Source organism: Cucumis melo, chromosome 5, assembly GCF_025177605.1.
Source record: "Cucumis melo cultivar AY chromosome 5, USDA_Cmelo_AY_1.0, whole genome shotgun sequence".
Taxonomy (NCBI): Eukaryota; Viridiplantae; Streptophyta; class Magnoliopsida; order Cucurbitales; family Cucurbitaceae; genus Cucumis; species Cucumis melo.
The window spans coordinates 12641948-12648851 of record NC_066861.1 but is presented as its reverse complement, the minus strand read 5'-3'; the positions used below and the strand labels follow the sequence as shown (position 1 = coordinate 12648851).

Sequence of the window (6904 nt, the reverse complement as noted above, 5' to 3'; positions counted from 1 at the left end):
TATAACTCCGATTTAAGTGATTTTAGTGGCGTTGGACTCGTATTAAGGTGGAGTTTCATATTCTTCATAAAAATGACATTTTAGTGACTAAATTGATAAATGTTGGAAAAAATTAGTCCAATAACGTTAGGTTTAAAATAGCCCTAACAGGGAGGTGACTACACAAGTACAACCTCGTTTGATAGATAGAGAATTGATAGTTATATTCATAAATACTTTTCGAATGCCATACTATGATAGAATGATTGGCAGTACCTTGACCAACTTCTCAGACATTATTATGATTGGAGAAAAGAATGGAAGAACTACAAATTATGCTTAAGAATCAAGAAAAGTCATGACACCAAAACCGAATGAAGGAGAGGTACACAAGGTGAACTCAACCCAAAGAACAACTACACGTATGTCATCACCTGAAGTTGGGCAAACAAACTACTCTCCTAATCCTCACGGTGGTGGTCAGAGTAAGCAAATCCATGTTTTGTAAAAAATAATTGGGCATTCCACAAAATTTTGTGTTGTGTATGGGAATGAAGTACATAAGTTGATGGATGCAAAAATTTTAATAGTGAATCAGACAAACTCACAAGAAGCTGAGATTGGTATTATTTCTGATGCTTCTGGAAAGGCATCATCTATACAAGAATCATTGATCATCCAATATAAGGGCAAGCCAAGTAGCACCATTTGTATTCAGATGCCTAAGACCATGATTGTAGAAGTATCGAGTCCTTTTTCTTGTAAGAGTAGTCGAGCTATACTGGGAAATATATATGAATGCCAACTCATAACATTTAATGTTGCCTCTGTAATAGTATGAGGGTTGACTCATATCGGAAGATGCTATGCACCATAAAACTTAAAAAGCATATCAAAAGAAAACGAAGTGTGACAATGCAAGGGCAAAGCCATTTAGGTAGAAAGTGAAAATGACTTGAATGATTTAAGAAAGTTCTTTCCCGAGAAAACTACTCTATGAAAAAATAGATTGCTCCTAAACTTGTCTTTAAAGTGGAAGCACGCGAGTTTTTAAAGCTGATCAAATAGAATGGGTACAAAACAATTGAGTTCAAAAGACAAATTTTCACTTCCTTATATTCACGTACTAGTAGATAATACAGCTGGATATTCTACTTTTTCATTTATGGATGGATTCTCAATGTACAATCAGATCAAGATGGCTCCAGAAGATTGAGAAAAGACAATGTTTATCACCTTATGATGAAATTTTTGTTATAAAGTCATGCCTTCCAATCTAAAAATGCATGGGCAACTTACCAAAGATGTAAACCAGATATAAAAAGAAAGGAATAAAAGAAATTGGACATTAAGAATATAATTCTTTTTTATAAATTCAATGGTTTTTATAAAAAGAAAAAAAAAAGAAAAGGAAAGTTATAAATGAGAAATTCTTTTTCTCTTTTTCATCTTCTATTTCCCACCACCGCCAAGTTTCCCTCATTCCATTCTTCACCATTTTTTTTTATCATTTCTTCACCAAATTTCAGAGGGGTTTCAAAGGGTAGAAGGCTGAGAAAGGAAGAAGAAGAAGTTCGAAAGATGTATGTTAAAGAAGACAAGGAGTTCGCAAGACATCTCTTGTTTTTTTTATTGATTTCGAGCTATACAAATATAATTAAGAGGTGAGGTTTAAATTTACTGAAAGCCAATTCATTTTCAAAAAAAAAAATTATGAAGAAAGCTTGAGCAAATTCTAATGTTCATTGGGTGAATTTTGACAGAGAAGACAGGGCAGATTGTTTTCACACGAAATCAGGATATCTCAGTTTTTTTTAGTATTTCAGGGTGTACCAGTGGAGTTAAGATCTCTATTTGGTATGGTTTGAAAGCTTGTTCTATTTCCTACAACATTATTGATGAACTCGTGAACCAAAAATGACTAAAAATAAGTAAAATTGTAGGGACAAGTTAAAGGGGTCGTGGTGTACACGATTGTTGGAGCGGTTCTATTTCGAGGGATGTCTGAGATTATACATAGGGAATCAGATTTACATGATTGTTGGAGCGGTTCAATTTCGTTGTTGACATTGAGTGTACTCCGTGACAACGATGCTATCGTGAGTACTGGGCAGGCCCTACTACATCGTAGAGCTTGTAAACGTTGGTTGTACTTGGCATGCGCTACACCACGTAGATTTGTCGTGTTGGTTAAAATATTTTGATATACTTGATATGCCTTGCAAGATTTCGATGATGTACATACTGAGTATTTGAGAAAGCTATTCTTACTATTATATGTTAATATTTACGACTTTATAAATAGATTTATATATGTAGGCTTTCACGTGCTCTTCCCTTTAAATTTATAGTTTTAAACTGAGTAGTCACTTACTGAGCTTTATAGCTTACTCTTCCAAAATGTTTTTGTAACGACCCAACTTTCCGGACTAAGCTGAGGTCACTACTCAGTACTAAGACTCGACCACAAAACATAAAGAAAACTCATAACGGACCGGTTACGATTCATTAAAAACGTTAGAAATATTACAAAAACAGTTTCGGACCCTATTTTAAATCACAGTCACGAGAGTTTCAAATACAATACTCAAGTCATCAAACTCACAATCACAAAACCAAATATTCTAACAAAATACATCAGCGGAAGCATAAAGAAAACCAGACGCATCCATATGGCCTTCACGCATCCTTCTTGCCCCTCGTCGGTCTGCCCCTCGCTGTACCCTTACCTGAAAAGTTAAAGAAGATAAAGGGTGAGTATAAAATATATCCAGTAAGGGACCCACTACTGGGCCCGTTAGGGAACAACAGTTAACTTCCTATTCAGGGGTACCCTACATAACAGTCTAGTGGTTTCGTAGAACGCACACATCAGTCTCGTGATCCCGAAGGATGCACGTATCAGTCTAGTGATCCCGAAAGATACACCTATCAGTCTAGTGATCCCGAGGGATGCACATATCAGTCTAGTGCTCCCGAAGGATGCACATATCAGTCTAGTGCTCCCGAAGGATGCATGTATCAGTCTAGTGATCCTGAAGGATGCACGTATCAGTCTAGTGATCCCGAAGGATACACCTATCCGTAAGGTACACTACACCATAGATGAAGCTAACCGTTACCCCTCAGTCCATACTAAACCGTCTACAACAGTCGTACCCCAACAACATTCATATTACAATTTCGCCATAGGCTTCGCCAGTCAGATAGTATAGGTTTAAACAACTACATCCTCAGTTGCTATATGCGTTTCCAATTCACACACCATTGTGATATCCCTAGATCCAGTCAACTAGTCAATCAAAATCGGACTCACCGTCCTTCCACGACCAACTCCTTACTCCCGATGGCACACAAGCTACAAGTAGTGGTCACGTTACCTTCACATCAGACAAGAGCATAGCAACGATACTTAAAAGTCAAACATACATCCATTTATTTAGTACAGTTACTAACGTGTAATCCCCTGTGGATTACTACGTTTCCAGCCTCGATCCGAGGTCCAGTAGTAGGAAAACCCTTAGCTGATACTTGGTTATGCCCCTCGATCGAGTCCACGCTCAACAGATCCACCTAAACGAAAACACAAGGGTTTAAACGATGACACCAGTATAAGTCACCTTTTTAAATCATTTGAAACGGCAACGTCGACTTACCCGAGTAAAGGGAGCTATTTCCAAATGAACTTGCCGTGGGATCGTGAACTTGAGCGTCAAACCCCTATCACCTTCAAGGAACGAAAGATAGGACCTAGTCTTACTCCAATATTCAAACTCGAAACGGTTATAGCAACATTGGGTAAATTACCAAAATGATCCTTACCAAAGACTCACCGTGACCCGAAGTGGAGTGTCACACCCCCTCCCGGACTACCTGCTACCTTAGATCGAAAGATGGCGTGAAGCCGACGAACAACGCTTTTCTGTACCTGTATCTGTCGACTCTGCTTAAAACTTTCATGTGATGAACTTGCCAATCTTGTATATAAACTATTGTACATGCCACAAAACACAGCGGATCCTAGGCTAGTCAAACACAGCTAGTCAAACACATACATGAAGTGTACCTCAAAATTTACCGATTTCACGAGTAAACCTAAAGACACCTTAATCAAAATATAACCAACAAAATTTACACAACTATAGCTCCTAAAGCTTATACAAACTTTTGAGTATCTATAACATACAAGGGTGTATATACATCACAACACAACAGACTCTATGCCCAACTCAAAGCACGTACTGGCAATCGGTAATGAAGCTTCCGCAGACTAAGGTCGTCTATCAGGCACCGGGAAGTCGATCAATACCTGGAAAATGGGTAAAACATTTTGGAAAGGGTGAGCTATGAAGCTTAGTGAGTGACTCAGTTTAAAACTATGAATTTAAAGATAAGAGCACGTGAAAACTTTACACATATAAATCTGTTTATACAAGTCGTAAATGTAAATGCGTAGTAGTAAGAATAGCTTCCTTAAATACTCAGCATGTTGATCATTGAAATCTAGCAAGGCATATCAAGTATATCGAAGCATTTTAACTAACATGACGAATCTACGTTGTGTAGGGTACACCTAGTACAACAACGTTTACAAGCACTACGATGTAGTAGGGCTCGCCCAGCACTCCCATCGTCTTTGTCGTAGTGGGGCCTGCCCAGCACTCACGACAGCATCGTTGTTACGGAGTACACTCAACGTCAACAACGGAATCTAACCAGTGTGCACACGGTAATCTCTAGCCTCAGGCTCAAGATCTCAGTCATGTAGTTAATGAAAATTTCATAAATCATCTTAAACTATTAAAACATGCCTGCTTATAATTTTACACAAAGCTCGAACTTTACTCAGCTCTTTCGTGGAAAATTGTAGTTCTTAAAACAAAACTTCATACTAATTCATGCTTTGCTTAAAATATTGTGGTTTAAATACTTTCCAAACATTTAATATCTACGTGCTAGCATAAATTTCTTTAAGAAATCTAGTCTCCAAATGTATACTTGAAAATAGTCATGAAATTCAAATACCTTTAATGGCTTCGTAAATAAACATTTATCGCATTCAATCATAATAACAATTATGGAAAATATTTCAAAGTTGGTTTTGTCACTCACAGTCTTGGGCTAGATCCTTGGTCTATAAGCTCGGTTTAATTCTTCTCGGCCTGCCAACAACCCAACCGAGTATTAAAACTCTAAACATTCTGGTTTCCTAAAGATATACATAACATGTCGCACCAAAGATGACGCTCACGAAAACAAAGCTTAAGAAATAAAATCCTATTTCAACAATTCTCTAAAATTTCCAGATTTCTAACATAAACTTCAAAGGACTATAACTTTCTCAACACTTAACCAAAATGAGTATTCTTTATATCAAAATCTTCATTTTGAGATCCTCTAAAACTTACATGAAGACATATAAATCTAATTCCCCGTGCATAAACACATATAACCCTCAAAACAGAACCACTTCCAGAATCGCGCGCACACGACCTCTTTGACTTGTGCCTACAATTTAGCGTATTTTTAGTCGTTTTTGGTTTACAATTTCTTTATGAAAGTTGTAGTAAATTGAATAAGCTTTCCAACCATACCAAATAGAGATTTTAATTCCACCGATACACTCTGAAATACAAGAAAAACCAGAGACCTCCTGATTTCGAGTGAAAACCAACTGCCCTGTTTTCTTCATCAAAAAGCACCAAATCAATATCCGAATTTGCTCCAACGTTCTTCATAAAGTTTGTTTGAAAATGAGTTAGCTTTCAGTAAATGTAAATCTCACCTCTTAATTCCTTTTGAATAGTTCAAACCCAATTAAAAACCAGTGATCTGCAGAATGAACTAAAATTCAGCCATGGATACACTTTGCTTGAGTTCTCCTCCTCTTCTTCAACCTCAAAATTCTAGTAAAATTTCTCTTCTTCTTCCAAACTCTCTCTTAGAAGTTCTCTGCAAATTGAAGAAGGAAAAAGAAAAAAAAAAATGGAAGTTGGATGTCTTCAAAAATCATGGCGGTGAAGGGAAGAGAAGAAGAAGAAGAAAAGAAAAAATGAAATTTTCTTCTTCTTTTCTTCTTTTTATCCTTTCTTTTCTTTCTTTTCTTTACTTTATTTAATAAAACTATTTAATATATAAATATATATATATATATATATATATATATATATATATTTACACTTAATTTCTATTTTCTTTTTCTTTTTTTCTTTCTACATTTAAAGAAATTAAACCAAGAAAATATCGGGTTTACAACTTACCTTCCCTTTAGAAAATTTCATCCTTCAAATTTAGAATGTCCTTAACTGAAAAGTATCGGATATCTCGTCTTCATCTGATATTCTGGTTCCCAAGTTGCCTCCTCCGCTCCATGATGTCTCCACAAAACCTTTATGAGTGGAATCGTTTTGTTTCTCAAAACTTGTTCCTTTCTATCGAGAATCTGAACTGGTTCTTCAACATAACTCAAACCTTCCACGACCAAACTCCATGATCAATGTCCAGACAAAAGACTACCACATACCTAACAGTAAAACTTTAAAGTCCATCGACATACAATTCTAATCCACAACGTAGCCCATTAACATAACTACAATATACCGAACATCCGGGCATCGGTGTCTATCCGTAAACAACTCCTTACACCCGATGGCACACAAGCTACAACTAGCGGTCACGTTACCTTCACATCAGACAAGAGCATAGCAATGATACTTAAAAGTCAAACATACTTCCATTTATTCAGTACAGTTACTAACGTGTAATCCCCTGTGGATTACTACGTTTCCAGCCTCGATCTGAGGTCCAGTAGTAGGAAAACCCTTACCTGATACTTAGTTATGCCCCTCGATCAAGTCCACGCTCAACAGATCCACCTAAACGAAAACACAAGTGTTTAAACGATGACACCAGTAAAAGTCACCTT

At 36.7% G+C, this 6904-nt stretch overlaps 1 long non-coding RNA gene across 8 annotated transcripts; it reads right to left on the bottom strand.

Moving 5' to 3' along the window:
• Positions 1–2457: 2457 nt before the first annotated feature.
• Positions 2458–6023, bottom strand: LOC127149316 (uncharacterized). Of its 8 annotated transcripts, none has more exons than XR_007820765.1 (8): positions 5765–6023; positions 5574–5665; positions 5388–5487; positions 5092–5141; positions 3802–4288; positions 3636–3706; positions 3296–3552; positions 2458–2708 (listed from the first exon to the last, which is right to left on the bottom strand). It is a non-coding gene; the product is annotated as an uncharacterized LOC127149316 (long non-coding RNA). The 8 variants fall into 8 exon arrangements; XR_007820761.1 differs by having other exon boundaries at positions 5574–5658; XR_007820766.1 differs by lacking the exon at positions 5092–5141 and having other exon boundaries at positions 5574–5658.
• Positions 6024–6904: the final 881 nt, after the last annotated feature.